The sequence below is a fragment of the Sphaerodactylus townsendi genome, linkage group LG10, assembly GCF_021028975.2.
Source record: "Sphaerodactylus townsendi isolate TG3544 linkage group LG10, MPM_Stown_v2.3, whole genome shotgun sequence".
Lineage (NCBI taxonomy): Eukaryota > Metazoa > Chordata > Lepidosauria > Squamata > Sphaerodactylidae > Sphaerodactylus > Sphaerodactylus townsendi.
In genome coordinates, this window is record NC_059434.1 from 6,720,719 (window position 1) to 6,738,130 (window position 17,412).

Genomic DNA, 17,412 nt, shown 5'->3' on the forward strand with positions numbered 1-17,412 from the left:
CATCCCATGTTCTTAGATGTAGTGTTGCCTTGGCAACCACACTTGGTGACCTCGTTATTTCAACCTAATCCTGCTTTGAAATTATAGTTGCTCCACCCTTTTGCCTGGCTAGGCTGATAACATAATCATTGTAAATGAGGAGGGGAGGGGGGAACGGCCAGGTGCCATTTCCCCAGTGACTCCAGAGTAGCCTCACCTTATCGAGAACATATACCAACAATTACGGTGCACAAATCTCAGTGCCCCAGAACAAAAAAAGGTAGGATTTGCAGATTATTTTTTTTAATGGTAAAGTTTTCACTCCGCTCTGCTGGATGCGACGGCGGCCGCATTGTGCTGCTCTAATTTGGAAATGGAAATCTTTGTAAATTTAATTTCATATTTCTGTTCTTCCTATCGCCCGCCTAATCGAGAGAGGAACTCTGAATTACCACTAAGAGCTTTTACCTTTTAATTACAGCCTCTGTTGGAGACCTCTCAAAGAGAGGTTTTCGGTGATTCAATGCATTTTAGCTACAAAAAACAGCACCTGCGTCGTCTGGATGTGCTCTTTCATTTGGAAACGGCGCAAGCCGCGAAAACCCAACCCACCAACCCTTCGGCTTAAGGCATCGTGGAAAAGAAATGTTGTTGCTGATTTCTTCTTCCCGGTGAATGCAGGCAATCCAATAGAGTCTAATTCTCTTATTAGCAATGCAGACAACAGCCTTTCGACTGAAGAGCACATTTCGTCAGCTCCTTTGGGAGACTCCTGGACCAAGTCTGTGCAGAAAAGACCCAGTTTTATATATCTCAGCTGTTAACCTCCTCAGTCCCACGACGAAGGGCACACGGAAGCATTTCAAAACTATGCATTTTTATTTGAGTGAAACAAGGAGGAAACATTTCCCAACATGTGTGCAAAAGTGAATCACAGACTCCTGTGACAAGGGAACGTTCAGGAAGGTTCCCTGTGACTGGCTCAGCAGCCTGTCATTGGTGGATTCTGCATAGCCCAAATATAACATCTTTAAGACATTATAAATAGTGTTTTAGGGAATAAATTCACACAGTTTTCTTCCCCAAAATGAGTTTCGTCCGTTATATTCTTCTCAGTGGTGGGATCCAAAAATTTTAGTAACAGGTTCCCATGGTGGTGGGATACAAACTGTGGCATAGCGCCAATGGGGCTGGGCGGGGCACAACAGGGGCGTGGCCGGGCATTCCGGGGGCGGGGCATTGCTGGGCGGGGCTGTGGCAAGGACGCAGCCGCTGCGCCGGTCCTTGGGCGGGAAACGAATGCACGCAGGCGCAGGCTGCCACGCACGCCGGCGCACCTCCTGCTAGACTGCTTCCAGTTCTGCGCGCTACTGCTGAGAGGAGGGGCGTAACTAAGGCAAAAATCACCTGGCAAAATCACCAATTAGTAACCCCCTCTCGGCACACACAAATAATTAGTAACCTACTCTTGGGAACCTGTGAGAACCTGCTGGATCCCAGCTCTGATTCTTCTCATATATTCCTCTCATATATCACTAAACTACTGATCTTTTCCACACAACCCAGGTTGAGGATGATTCCTTCTGAGCAAATGTCAGCAGGCAGGAAACACTTTGTTTCTCCTGCCCAAACCTGTTACTTTTGTTCCTATTGCTTGCGCCCCCAATTTTGGGTGCTGCAGCAGATTCTCCGTGGAGATCCCCCATGAAGGTTTCCTATGCTTGCAGCTCATCCCTTTTCTATTTCACTGTAAAAAGTAGATGAATAAAGTTTGTTTAGCCTGGCAATCCCGTGCACGTATTATTTTTCCTTTTTTTTGCATTGAAGGGGATGTCTGCAAAGCTACGGCAACACAATTAGAGAAGCTGCAGTATGTGCATGTTTGTGTTCCTGTAGCTTCACAAACATCTGTCTACTGATCAATTCAGTAATGTATCACACAGATTTGTGTCTGGCATATCCTCCTAAAGATTTAAACTGCAGGTTTTTACACCAGACATAAACCTGTATGATAAAGAAACAACCACTAGAGCAGGGGTAGGGAAACTGTGACTCGAGAGCCGCACGTGGCTCTTCTGCCCTTGCACTGTGGCTCCACGAGCCGAGCCGCTGGCCCCATCCTTGCCCGCCCTACAGGCAGCAGGGCGGGCGCACCAACTGCCCACGGTCGGCTGGGCTGCACCGCGGGCTTCCCCTCTCGCCCGCCCCGTTGGAGCGGGGCGGGCGCTTTCCCAGCGGCCGGCGAGGCCAATCCGCCGGCTTCATCCTTGCCCGCCCTGCAGGCAGCAGGGCGGACGCATCCATGCGCTTCTCAGAATGAGCGGAGTAAAAGGTAAAAAAAACCCAATATATATCGTGTTATCTTTATTTTAAATGTCAAAAATTATTTGCGACTCCAAGTGTTTTCTTTTCCCGTGGAAAACGGGTCCAAATGGCTCTTTGAGTGTTAAAGGTTCCCTACCCCGACCTAGAGGGAACAAAACCCACATGCCAAACAAGAATAATGCCCCAAGAAACAGGAAGTTACAAGTGAGGAAAATGAGAATGAAGAAAAGCCCTATGTGAAAGAGCTGTTTAGCTTTGTGAACCAATTGTGATCTTAAGTGGTATGACCCCTGACAAAGGCTCATTCCGCACATGCAGCATAATGCACTTTCAAACTGCTTTCAGTGCTCTTTGAAGCTGTGCGGAATGGCAAAATCCACTTGCAAACAGTTGTGAAAGTGGTTTGAAAACACATTATTTTGCGTGTGCGGAAGGGGCCGAGGTGTACCATTTTCCAGTTGGGGTTGGGCGATTACCTGTCTCCAGCTCCTGCTGCCAGCGGTGAGAGGGGAAAATTTTTTTAAATCACTTTTGGCATGACAACATTACCGTAATCATAGAATTTTGGGCAATTCCTAGAGAGGCATGATGTCATTTCCAGGTTTTTCTCTGGCAATAACCCAACACCATAGAGCCAAAGGAACCCCTTCCCTGCTCTTTATTCAGTGAATAAAGAGATGTAAGCAAAGAGCCATTTGTCACATTGACTTGGCAAATGCCAGAAATCTAGTCTGGTTTCCAGTTCAAGTGAAAAGAGCATTGTACCAAAGTACTTTACTTCAATGAAAGGTTAACAGGAGGCTCAAGTGGAGTCATGTCAAAGCAGTTTGAAACAGGAAGTTCAAGCACAGCTTGTGTTTAAAACATACAGCGAAAGAAAGCAAAATGGGTGTTGGATTGCTCTAAAAGGAATTGTAAACAAGAGAACCTACATCAATGCGTAGTTTGCTTTTATTGTAGGGAATGAAAGGAAGTAGTGAAGGATTTAATGAGTGTAATAATTAAAAAGGATTAGTTGAAATAATTGACGTTCTGAAGGTGTCTGACTGACAGGACCACAGATCTTTCTTTCAATAAATGAGTATTTATTCATTTATTTTGCCTCTGCCGAGTCCCAGGTGCTAAGTAACGAAAGTGAGGTAATGATTTTAATGCTCAGCAGCCAGAAATCCAGGGTTCATCTTTTTAAGCAGAAAAAAGGTACATTCCAAGAAGGTTTTTATATTTGCCTGCAGTTAGAAATGGACAGGAGACAGAAACGCTATATCTGAAGGCAGTGGTGGGATCCAAAATTTTTAGTAACAGGTTCCCATGGTGGTGGGATTCAAACAGTGGCGTAGCGCCAATGGGGCTGGGCGGGGTATGATGGGGGCGTGACCGGGCAGTCCAGGGGTGGGGCATTCCTGGGCGGGGCTGTGGCAAGGACGTAGCCGCTGTGCTGGTCCTTGGGCGGGAAACGAATCCACGCAGGCGCAGGCTGCCACGCATGCCGGTGCACCTCCTGCTAGACTGCTTCAAGTTTTGCACACTACTGCTGAGAGGAGGGGCGTAACGAAGGCAAAAATCACGTGGCAAAATCACCAATTAGCAACCCTATCTCGGCACACACAAATAATTAGTAACCTACTCTCGGGAACCTGTGAGAACCTGCTGGATCCCACCTCTGCTCTGAGACCTGAAACTGTCTTTTTCTACCAGCTCCTGCCTGTATCCCTTCGTCTCCACAATTTTCTTGTGCACTTTACTTCTTTCTTTTGGATGGTTGGTCCACTTGTAGCTTGCTTGTTGATGCATGCCTGAAGGATACTTGCGGATGTACAAACTGTGGAGACAGCACTACCCAAATTTGAATATCACCGAGCAAAGACTGGCAGATCAAAGGTGATTCATCATACGGAATAAAGTGCTTACAGAGATAGAATTGGAAGAAATCCAGAAAAATTGCGAAAAGAAATCAACTGTAACACCAGAAGAAAGAACAGTACATACTCCAGAAACATCGGGAGACATAATAATAGAACTGCCAGATGAAAACGCAAGCACAGGAGACCAAAAAATACTGCAACCACCAGAGAAAGTCCCCAAGGAGACAACGGATAGACTGACTGAAAGACGAAAAGAACTAAGGGAAAAGATCATCCAGCATGTGCAATCAAATTAGGAAAGACAACGGCGGCCAGCATTGAAAACAGAGCCCCAAAAAGACCTGGCACCCATAATAAGGGATGTGAACAAGACACTGATGACAGTTGAAACAGCTTCCAGGTCATGTAGCTGTCACAGGAGAACTGGGCATTGAAATACCTAAACCCAAGATAAACCAACCATCAAAACCAAAGTGGAAAATTAGACTGGAACAGAAGATGAAAAAAGTAAGATCGGATGCCAGGAACCTGAAAAATATGGAGGGACAAAGGTTAAAGAATGGCAGGATCATGAAAGAACTAACTAGAAGGTACTGACTAGATACTTGAAGAAGTACTGGAGATCACCAAACAACACATAATGGCCACAGCTGAAGCAAGAGATGAAGCAAGAAACATCCAGTACAGACAACATCAGTAATTTTGATCCGACCAAAGGCATTTCTATGAAAGCCTCAACACAAAGATCAATGTTGAAAGCAAAGAACCAGAGAAAAATGCAACACTTTGGTTTTGGAAAGATCTGTGGGAAAACAAGAAGGATTACAACAAGAAGGTGCAGCGGATCACAGATTTTGAGAAAGGTGTTGGCCAAAAACAAACGCAAGAGCTGGAAATAACAACTGGACGTTACCAGGACATGATCAATCGCACGGCTTCTGGCTCAAATACCTAACCAGTTTGCACCCGACAGTGGCCAAACAGTTCAGTGAAACCAGGCAAAATGGTGAAATTGATGAATGGCTAACAACTGGGAAGACACGTTTAATTCAGGAAGATCCAGACAAAGGAACAACGCCTGAAAACTACAGGTTGATAACATGTTTGCCCACAATGCTCAACCTCAGTGGCGTAATGCCAAGGGGACGGGGGCACATGATTCACCGGGCACACACCATTGTGCGGCCGTTCCAGGGGCATTCTGGGGCATGGTGGGGGCAGGCGGGGGCGTGTCCCAGGTACAGTTCCCCCTCGCTCTGGCCCTGCTCAAACTGCTCGCCGGTATAATAGCAGATAACATCCTGCCAGTGGAGCAAAAAGGGAACAAAAGAAGGAGCAGGGGTACAAAACATCAACTCCTGATAGATAAAATGGTAATGGAGACCTGCAAGAATCAAAGAACAAATTTGCATATGGCCTGGATCGATTACAAGAAGGCATTTACTCACTGTCCCATAGTTGGACCATGAAATGCTTGGAATCCATTGGTGTCAGTAAAAACATTTGAATATTCACAGAAAAAGCAATGAGACAGGGGAAAACTGAACTGACAGTCGGAAATGAAAAGTATGGAACAGACAACATCAAGCAAGGAATTTTCCAAGGTGATTCACTATCACCTTTACTGTTTATCATTGCCATGATCCCACTAACAGTAATTTCAAAGAAAACAAAGTTGGGATATCAAACGGCCAAAGACTCAGGGGGGAAAAATCACATTTGCTGTACATGGATGATTTGAAGCTGTATGGGAAATCAGACACAGAAATCCAGTCACTAGGAAACACAGTCCGAATATTCAGCACTAGGAAACAGTCCGAATATTCAGCACAGACTTTTCAATGGAGTTTTGCCTGGAAAAGTGCGCCACTGTGGCAATAAAGAGGGGCAAGATCACCGAGAGTGATGGGATTGAAATGCCTGATGGTCAATTCATCAAGTGCAACCAGGAGGCGACCTGGGCATTTTGCAGCTTTATAACATCAAGCACAGGCAAGTGAAGACTGTGGTCAGAAGAATACAACCAGAGGGAAAGGAAATTTTTGAAATCCAAATTAAATGGCGGGAATACCATTCTGGCCATGAACACCTGGGCCATTCCCATCATCAGGTACGCTGCGGGAATCATCAGCTGGACACAGGCTGAGTTGGATGCATTGGGTAGAAAAACTCGGAAGCTTACGACAATGCATCCATGCCTTACACCCACACAGTGATACTGATAGACTATGGCGAACCTTTGGCACTCCAGATGTTATGGACTACAATTGGCCATGCTGGCAGGGGCTGATGGGAATTGTAGTCCATAACATCTGGAGTGCCAAAGGTTCGCCACCACTGGACTATACCTTCCCCGGAGATCTGATGGCAGAGGCTTACTGCAAGTACAGCAAACAGTGGAAGAGGAGAAACATACTCTGGCTGATTATGTGAATGGTAGTAAAGAACAGGCATTGATAGAAGAAGAAGAAGAAGAAGAAGAAGAAGAAGAAGAAGAAGAAGAAGAAGAAGAAGAAGAAGAAGAAGAAGAAGAAGAAGAAGAAGAAGAAGAGGAGGAGGAGGAGGAGGAGGAGGAGGAGGAGGAGGAGGAGTTTGGATTTATATCCCCCCTTTCTCTCCTGCAGGAGACTCAAAGGGGCTTACAATCTCCTTGCCCTTCCCCCCTCACAACAAACACCCTGTGAGGTAGGTAGGGCTGAGAGAGCTCCGAGAAGCTGTGACTAGCCCAAGGTCACCCAGCTGGCATGTGTGGGAGTGTACAGGCTAATCTGAATTCCCCAGATAAGCCTCCACAGCTCAGGTGGCAGAGCGGAGAATCAAACCCGGTTCCTCCAGATTAGATACACGAGCTCTTAACCTCCTACGCCACTGCTGCTCATGGAGAACAGACGTTTGCTGAAGACCCAAAACCCAAACAGGAATACAGGAAAAAATGTAATTAAAATGAGGATTGAAAGCTGGCATACCAAATCACCGCACAGCCAATTTCTGGAGAAGATCAAAGACAAGGTAGACAACAAAAATACCTGGCTGTGGTTAACAACTGGAATCTGGAAAAGGAAACTGAATCCCTGATTTTAGCCGCTGAAGAGCAAACCATTAGAACAAATTCGATCAAGACCAGAATCAAAAAATCCTCAGATGATGCAAAGTGAAGATTGTGCAAGGAAGCTAACAAAACTGTAGATCATGTCCTCAGCTGCTGCAAAAAGATTGCCCAGATTGAGTACAGAGGCACAACTCAGTGGCCAAGATGATCCACTGGAATTTATGCAGGAATTACAATATTAGGACAGCTAAAAACTGATGGGAACATTGTCCAGAGAAAGCCATGGAAAATAAGAAGGTCAAGATCTTATAGGACTTCTGAATCCAAACGGACAAAGTGTTGGCACATAATACCCCACAAATCACTGTTATTGAGGACAAGAAAGTGACCATCATTGACATAGCAGTACCTGGTGACAGTAGGGTCATTGAAAAAGAAAATGAGAAGGTCACTAAATACCACGATTTGAAAACTGAGTTACAGCGACTATGGCATGAACCAGCTGAGGTCGTCCCAGTGGTAATCGGCACGCTGGGCACCATCCCAAAAACGCTAGGGCAGCACTTGAAACATCTTCAAATCGACAAAATTAACATCTGTCAGATTCAGAAGGCAGCCCTGCTAGGATCCGCACGAATACTACGCCGATACATTACAACTTCCTAGGCCTCTGGGTAAGGCTCGAATTGTAATGAAAGGCCAACAGTCAGCTAAAGATCTGGCAGCTGTGATGTCAAACAACAACAATCATAATAAATAAAATTTAAAAAATTAAGTAAATAATAATACGCAGTGGCGTAGGAGGTTAAGAGCTCATGTATCTAATCTGGAGGAACCGGGTTTGATTCCCAGCTCTGCCGCCTGAGCTGTGGAGGCTTATCTGGGGAATTCAGATTAGCCTGTACACTCCCACACATGCCAGCTGGGTGACCTTGGGCTAGTCACAGTTCTTCCGAGCTCCCTCAGCCCCACCTACCTCACAGGGTGTTTGTTGTGAGGGGGGAAGGGAAAGGAGATTGTAAGCCCCTTTGAATCTCCTACAGGAGAGAAAGGGGGGATATAAATCCAAACTCTTCTTCTTCTTCTTCTGAATACTTCCTTGCTATGTTTTGATCAACTATGACAACAATGCAATAATGCAATCTGTATCCAAATGGCTATCACCACAATAATGTGGCAAATTTATCCAAAATGAACAGTTTATATATACAGATTTACATTGTTCCATACATTTTTCACATTTTCATCATTTCTGAAATAAGTACATAATTGTATAAAAAAATATTTTTCAAACATGAATTTTTGTGTTGAACGCAAAATGTTTCGATCAGCGGCAACCATCCCACCCTCTCTCCTCTTTGAGATCAGTAGTGACATCTAGTGGTAACACGTAATAATATCACAAAATGTGTGAAAATGAAATAGGATCAACTACCAAAGGGGAGAGAGACTGTGAAGAAGTACGGTAATGCTGGCAGGGGCTGATGGGAATTGTAGTTCATAACATCTGGAGTGCCAAAGGTTCGCCACCACGGCAACCCATTTTGGATTGTTTTATTTTGTTTTGAAGATTGTATTTTCCGGCATACATGGAGAACCCTTGGGTGCATAGAATCATTTTGTCTGGGCTGCAGGGGGCCTTATTGTGCTGCATTCAAAATTAGCATAACAGACCCACTTCATTAGATATATGCCCTTTGTGCATGCAGAACTCACCCAGAGTCCATTTGTTATGCAGTGGAGTCCCCTTGCATTTCTTTGCTTACACTCAAGGAAGTGCCCCGTTGATTCCTCCAAACCTAGCTGCCAGGAAGACAAAGCAGACGTGATGTGCTGTAATTCTGTCTCACCAAAAGTGAGAACTTCATTCCCCACATGCTGAACCATCTCTGTTTTAGAATGCTCCGATGGCTCAGCGTGTGGTGAATGATGTTACAATTCTGGTTTTCATTTTTAGTGAGACAGTGCCCTCATTCACCATTATCTGCAGCTGGGGCAGAGCAAGGCCTCTTCAGTTGCCAGGCCTGCTACTGATTCTCTGTGTAGAAATGCAGTTCATTTTTCAAAATAAAAGAGGCACTTAACAATTGCTAACATGGGCTAATTCCAGTGGTGGGATCCAAAAATTTTAGTAACAGGTTCCCATGGTGGTGGGATTCAAACAGTGGGGTAGTGCCAATAGGGCTAAGCAGGGCACGACGGGGGCGTGGCCGGGCATTCCAGGGGCGGGGCATTAATAATTTCTCTGTTACTGTAAAAAACGGTTACTGTAAAAAAAAGTTCCTAATTTCCAGCTGGTATCTTTCTGTCCATAATTTAAACTCATTATAGCAAGTCCTATCGTCTACTGCCAACAGAAACAACTACTTCTCCTCTAATTGACTGCATGTCAAATACTTAATACTTTCAAATACTTAATTTTGTTTCTAGAAATCAAAAGAAGGATACTTTCCTTAAACAAGAAACTTTACCATATTTCTAAAACATGTTTTTAAAACAGCCCAACAGGGAGAATGATCCCGTTTTCTACCTTCGCTAACCAGCCACATAGGACACAACAGGACTTTATGATTTTTGGACCTAATGGAATTTCTAACGGAAAAGCAGACCCAATTAGTAACCCCCTCTCGGCACACACAAATAATTAGTAATCCCCTCTCGGGAGCTGGTGAGAACCTGCTGGATCCCACCTCTGAGTGTAACAGTGGATGCAGTGCTGTTTATGCTTTCGTTCTGGCGATAGAAATCTAAATGCTTATTCCTGATGCTGTTTCATAATAAAGAAATCAACTGAATGCAGAGCCTTGTTATTGAACAGTTCAGGGGCATAACAGTAAGGGGGCGCTGCAGCCGTCCTGCTTGCTGTCCAAAGGGAGTGATGTGCTTCTTTACCTGTTACAGGGAGGTCAGGTCTGGGTCCCTCTCTTCTGCATTCTTATCCTCCTGGCTTTGGAGGAAGGGGGTTCTATTCCGCATATGATTTGCTCCCTCTAGTGGTCGTTTCTATACAATATCACTTTATATCCGGCCCATCTCACTGCAGATTTAAAGCGCCAGTTTTTATGTCACACATAAAGCTATGTAATGTCATTTAGACTACTGGAGGGAGCAAAGCATATGGGGAACTGAAAATAACTCCCAAAGCAACAGGAACACACGAGCGAGGAAAACGGGAATGCAAACAAGCCCACAGTCACAAATGAGTTTGGGACCCTCCTCAGTTCCTGAGTGGACTAGGATTCCCATCAGATCCTGCAGGGACTGATGGGAATCGTAGTCCATGAACATCTGGGGCACCAGAGTTACTCCTAGAGTAAGGAAGAGATTTCAGGTCAAAACTACTTTGAACGCTGCTGTTAATTTTCTAACCCAGCTCAACTCCTGTGCCTCTAATGTACGTTGATTTATGGACATTAACAGGGACAATATTTTTCTTCCTGCTGGTGCCTGCGGCTCATTTGGCTTTCAAAGGCCCACAACAAACCAAACTGGGGGGGGGGGGGTGTTTGGTGAGGGACGTCATCTGGCAGTCCTGTTACTAACATATTGGTTATTTGTTGAAAGAAGGGGAAGTAGCTTTTTGAGGAGTTACACCCAAAGATTCACCAGCAGGAATGCTGAGTCACCAGTCTATCCTATATCATGGGACAGTGTGGGGATTCTGCAAGTGTCTGTCACAACTCAGTCATAAAAGGGTTAACTGTGTTTGTATGTAAACAAGTTGCTGAAGCCACTGTTTGTGACCTGGTCTATTGATTAGCTACTGGTCAGTCAGACAGCCATTGCTTACGTGTTAGTGAGCACCTACGTCTGAGGTTATAAAGTTAACTCTGTTTCTTTGTTTGAGCAGACATGACGCCACCACCCCGACCATGAGCACGAGACAGCAGATAGGTACCAAGATGCAGCCAAATGTTCAGTAATGTAGATGTGCAACAGGAAAGAAAGAGCTGCATATCTGGTGAGTTACTCTTTCCGCCTCCACGCTGATCTCTAACCCAAACACCAAACAGATCTATCTAAAAACTCAGAATATTGCCAGCTGCTTAATTTTTTCCAGTTCTGATAACAACAGAGGTTTCTTGGTGTGGCTTTTGATTTAGTAATACCTCAATGAGCACCCATACATACCACTGAATGCTTTGCAGAGGAGACTTCTCCAGAGGTCAGGATCTATACAAACAAAGCACAGGGAAACCCAGCTGGCCGTTTGGCACCCAGGAACGAGGCGGTTCAGGCATTGCAAAATATCTGGGCCTGTTCGCTATCAGATGGCTTTCGAGAATGCTTTAGCTCATGACACAACAGGCAATTAAGAGCAGAAGGGAGATGAATGAAGCTGTCAAATTAAGCCTCCCAAATCTCACGCAATATCAGATGACTCTCCTGTGCATTATGCAACTAATCTCATCGGCACTGACAGCTGCTGCTTGTTCGAGATTAGAATGGTATATTTACTGGCGATAACTATTTGAGTGTTGTTACACTGATACTCATGCTGAGTTGAAAGACAGATCCGTTCTGCTCCTGTTATCTAAAGTGCTGATAGACATGGAGCACGGCATCTCTATTCTGCTGTTTTCTCAAGATAGTGCTAAATGCATAAGAGAAACATGACATGGGGTTGATAGCATTTTAATATTACAACAGGCGCGGCGGAAAAATCCACACATGCTTTTCTGTGTATCTTCGACCATGCTTTAAATACTGCCGTCATCCGCTTGCTTGCTCTCTCTGCATCTTTGTAAAGATCTCATGTGTCAGCCACAGGATTCTGTGGAGTCCCACAATAGGCCCTTCCTTTCCCAAACCCCCTCCTCCTACCTCAAAACCAGAACTTGAAATTAACTCAAGGAGATCCTGGTCCATTCTCATATCAGCAGATTCCTCTGCAGATTCCTTCCAAGGCAGGATAAACATTTTCTAAATAAATAAAGCAAAATTGCTTGTGTGTGGAAGAGGTTGGCTATCCAGGGGCAGTTCATACCAGTTAAACAAGACATGGAGAGAATACTGACATCCCTCGTCACTCGACGGTCCAGATCCAAATCCTCCCACACCTGATTTTTTTTTAAGAGCAAAAGGAGGCGGTTACCCCTCTTTGAAAGCCAATCAGCCAATCACAAAGCTCATATGTTACTTAATTGCTTCATTATTTAGTAATGGAGATACAAGCTTGAACCTCCAAACACTGATGGTCAAAAGGCGTGGTCTAAAACAAAGGTCCTCCAGACTGAAGAAAGCTTGACATACTAGTACTGTGGTGGTGAACCTTTGGCACTCCAGATGTTATGGACTACAATTCCCATCAGCCCCTGCCAGCATGGCCAATTGCTGGCAGGGGCTGATGGGAATTGTAGTCCATAACATCTGGAGTGCCAAAGGTTCGCCACCACTGTACTAGTATTTACCTATGGTATTGGTAGTTAACTGGTTTGATATCCCATTCCTCCACATGAGCGGCGAACTCTTGCCTGGTGAACAAAGTTTGTTGCCCTTCTCCTGCACATGAAGCCTGCTTAAGTGTCCTTGGGCCAGGCCCAGTTGTCTCCGAACTCACTCAGCCCCACTTGCCTCACAAGGTGCCCGTTGTGGGGACAGGAAGGGAAGTCCATTGTGAGCTGCTTTGAGATTCCTTCCGGTAGAGAAAAGCAGGATATTGAAACCAGCTCTTCTCTTCTTCCTTCAGATGGAGCAAGTTCTGGATGCATCTCAGCTAGACTACTTCAAAAGAGCTGTCTAAAAAAACCCCTAGAAGATTATGGGGGAATAGAACAGAGGGATTCACGGTGCAGGTCTATGCAGAGATACTCTGGTTGAAACCAATGGATTCAGATGTTATGTTTCAGCTGTGGCGTAGGAGGTTAAGAGCTCATGTATCTAATCTGGAGGAACCGGGTTTGATTCCCAGCTCTGCCGCCTGAGCTGTGGAGGCTTATCTGGGGAATTCAGATTAGCCCGTGCACTCCCACACACGCCAGCTGGGTGACCTTGGGCTAGTCACAGCTTCTGGGAGCTCTCTCAGCTCCACCTACCTCACAAGGTGTTTGTTGTGAGGGGGGAAGGGCAAGGAGATTGTAAGCCCCTTTGAGCCTCCTGCAGGAGAGAAAGGGGGGATATAAATCCAAACTACTCCTCCTCCTCCTCCTCCTCCTCTTCTTCTTCTTCTTCTTCTTCTTCTAAATATGCACACCAAAATTTACAGCATCAGAATTTTTCCTGCTTTGGTCCCTGTTATTAAGAAATACAGAACAGTTAGAGAAACTTGGTGATCTGAACCCACCTGTGTTTGCAAGCAAGCACACAAGCCTGGAGCTGTTCAGAACTCTTGACAGGAAAAGTGTCTTCCAGCTCTCAAGTTATCCAAGTCCCTTGATTCAAAAGAATTCTGTGCAACTCAAAAGCTTGAAGCCCCTAAATGCATAATCTGTCATTTCTTGTTTTAACTATTGTAATGCTCATTTTGTGCAAAAGAGAAGTCATAAAAACAAAGAAACAGCATTTTAGGACTCGACAGAATAGTACTGATGCAGAAAATCATCAAAAAAAGACTCACTGCATTGATGGTTCCCATTGGTTGTTCCTTTGGGTGAGAATGGTGCATGTGTTTTGGCCATTTAAATCCTATAGACTTCCAGACAGAGGTGGGGTCCAGCAGATTCTCACCAGTTCCCGAGAGTGGGTTACTAATTATTTGTGTGTGCCAAGAGGGGGTTACTAACTGGGTCTGCTTTTCCATTAGAAATTCCATTAGGTCCAAAAATCATCAAGTCCTGTTGTTTCCTATGTGGCTGGTTAGTGAAGGTAGAAAACGGGATAATTCTCCCTGTTGGGCTGTTTTAAAAACATGTTTTAGAAAGATGGTCAAGTTCCTTGTTTAAGGAAAGTCTCCTTCTTTTGATTTCTAGAAACAAAATTAAGTATTTGAAAGTATTAAGTATTTGACAGGCAGTCAATGAGAGGAGAAGTAGTTGTTTCTGTTGGCAGTAGACGATAGGACTTGCTAGAATGAGTTTAAATTATGGACAGAAAGATACCAGCTGGAAATTAGGAACTTTTTTTTTACAGTAAGAATTTTTTACAGTAACAGAGAAATTATTAATGCCCCGCCCCTGGAATGCCCGGCCATGCCCCCGTCGTGCCCCACCCAGTCCCATTGGTGGTACGCCACTGTTTGAATCCCACCACCATGGGAACCTGTTACTAAAATTTTTGGATCCCACCACAGCTTCCAGGGAAGCTGAGTAGTCAAAACGAGCAAAGTTCAACCATGATTTCCAGATATACTTTCTTTAAAAGGTCATATTTAGATTTGACCACAAGGTGGCAATGTTCAGTTTTAAAAGACACTAAAGAACTTGTATTCCAAATTGTGGGTTTTGTGGAGAAACCAGCTTGGTTTCAGTTATTCTTGCTTCCAAGCGACCGTTTTTAGAGGCATGGACATATATCATGACTGTGAATACTTACAAGGAGGGTTGCGTGATTAAATCTGTCAAAATAGATCAGCCAGTCGGCTGATTCAATAAATTTTTATTTTCCCAACACACACAAAAAATTAAAACTGCAATACACACCGTCACATCCACAATTCCATTAGCACCGCACAAAAATAAAACATGCAAAAAAGCACAAGGAAAAATTAAAACACAAATTTTACATCTAAACACAACCTATTTTAACTAACAGAACTAAACACCATACGTCCATATAATGACTTCCCGCTCATTCTAGTCCACTCCAGGTCCGTGCATATATTTAAAATGAAACAATTTATCAAATATACACCATATCATTACTGATATTCTAATTCATTCTGCAGTTTTTAGATCTCAAATCCTGCAATTATTTCTCTACTACCAATATGTTTCCAATAGATAGTCCATAAAAGGGTTCCAGTTTTCTGAAAATTTCTCTGTATTACCAACTCTTAATAAAGTTGTCAATGCTGCTATTTCTGAGTGTTCTGTGATTTTTCAATAGCCAGGCTTTTTTCTGACAAGAACTCCCAAATCTCAGGCCAAGTTACAAAGTTTGGCATATCCTATTATATAAACGGCTAGGTGGAGTGGTGACAACTCTCTTCCAGCCAACCACCACATACACACACGGCTTGGGAACGGGGCTTACACAGAATGGGTAAAAAAAACCAACACAAACGAAACAGCAAAAAGCTTGCCTGCCTTTCTCTCCCACTACTGAATCATTACAGTCACTGTGCCATCATGCCCGAGGAGTAGCAGGTGCAGGCGTCAACTGCTTCTAGTAGCCACAACTGAACTGTTATCTATTGTGTGGCAATCTAGGTGTCCAGGAAGAGGTGCAGGGATCCAGGAATAAGAGGAGGAACTGGTTACTCAGGGCCTAGGGTGAAGAAAGGCAGGAGGGGTTGCCCTCCACGGTGGCAGCCATTAACCCTTGCGTGCTGATGAGGGCATCCAGGAAAAGGAAGATGAGGAGGGAGCTGGTGCCACAAGGAGGGGTGGAAAAACAGGAGGGGCTGGCCCCCTCGGTGGGCACCATTAACCCACCAACAGTTTTCTACAGCCCATTGTATTTGTTCATACAACGGGCTTTACTGCTAGTTAGTAGATAAAGTTCGTAGTTTGAAATTGACTAAAGAGGTTTATTGAAGATCTGGTTTCAAGTGTTTTAATGTTTAATATTTTCTGTATTTTTAATTTTCTAGTCACCCTTGGTTTTTGTGTACAGCTCGTTTAGTACTTTACTTCCATCTGCTAGATAAAAATCATAACGATCAGTCAATCAATCAACTGCGCTAGGACGTTACCCAGGTTTCAAGTTTATAGAGTGTGATCCTAAGCAGATCTAAGTCCTATGTTATTCAGTGGGGTTACTTACCTTAGGTCTGCAACCACAGAATATATGCCAAGACATTAACTAAAAATGGAAAGCAATTTTGCTTCTTCCACTATACTGGGCATTATTTACTTCTTTATTCCCTGTCTTTCTCTACATTGGAGTCCTAATGTGACTTCTGTCATTCTCCTCTGTTCTGTTTTATCCTCAACAACCCTTTGAGGTAGGCTAGGTTGACAAACTATGACAGGCCCAAGCTTGTCACTCTGCAAGTTTCCATGGTGCTGTAGCAATTCAAACCTGGCTTTCCCAGATCCTAACCCAAGTCTCGAAACACTACACATTCCTTTGGGGGAACCTTCATTTAAAAAAAAAAACCTTTGATGACAAGAAAGGTTGTTTAATTATCAATCCTGGAATGAAATGTGTCACTGAAAACCTCAGAGATGACAGGGGTACCTCATTGAGAATAATGGGTCAATTTGTGGGAATTTAAGGACAGAAAATGTAGACATGAAGAAGTTGGATTTATATCCCCCCTTTCTGTCCTGTAAGAAGAAAAAGAAGAGTTTGGATTTATATCCCCCCTTTCTCTCCTGCAGGAGACTCAAAGGGGCTTACAATCTCCTTGCCCTTCCCCCCTCACAGCAAACACCCTGTGAGGTGGGTGGGGCTGAGAGAGCTCCAAAGAACTGTGACCAATCCCAGGTCACCCAGCTGGCGTGTGTGGGAGTGCACAGGCTAATCTGAATTCCCCAGATAAGCCTCCACAGCTCAGGCGGCAGAGCTGGGAATCAAACCCGGTTCCTCCAGATTAGATACACGAGCTCTTAACCTCCTACGCCACTGCTGCTCCTCAAAGGGCTGAAAATCTCCTTTCCCTTCCCTCCCCCCTCTCCCAACAACAAACACCCTGTGAGGTAGGTGGAACTGAGAGTCCTTAGAGGAACTGTGACTAGCCTAAGCTCACCCAGCTGGCATGTGTGGGACTGCACAAGCTAATTTGAATTCCCCGATAAGCCTCTGCAGCTCAAGCAGCAGAGCGGGAAATCAAACCCGGTTCCTCCAGATTAGAGTGCACCTGCTCTTAACCACTATGACACACGCCTGTTCAGCAAGAAATTGTGGCTTCTTTGGGGAAATATCTCAGACCAAGCCCCACAGAAAGATCTTTATGGGGAAAAAAATTGTTTAGGGTTACACTAGAGGGCAGTTCTGGCTGGTTCGGTGTTCAGGCAATTCCAGGAACATAATTACTGCCTCTAAACTTCTGAAAGAACTTCTAGCAGCTGAACGTGAAGTGCACGATTTACCAGCCCCTGACACCTGTGAGACAGCGATAAATCTTTGGACAGGTTGAGACATCGTCTCCCG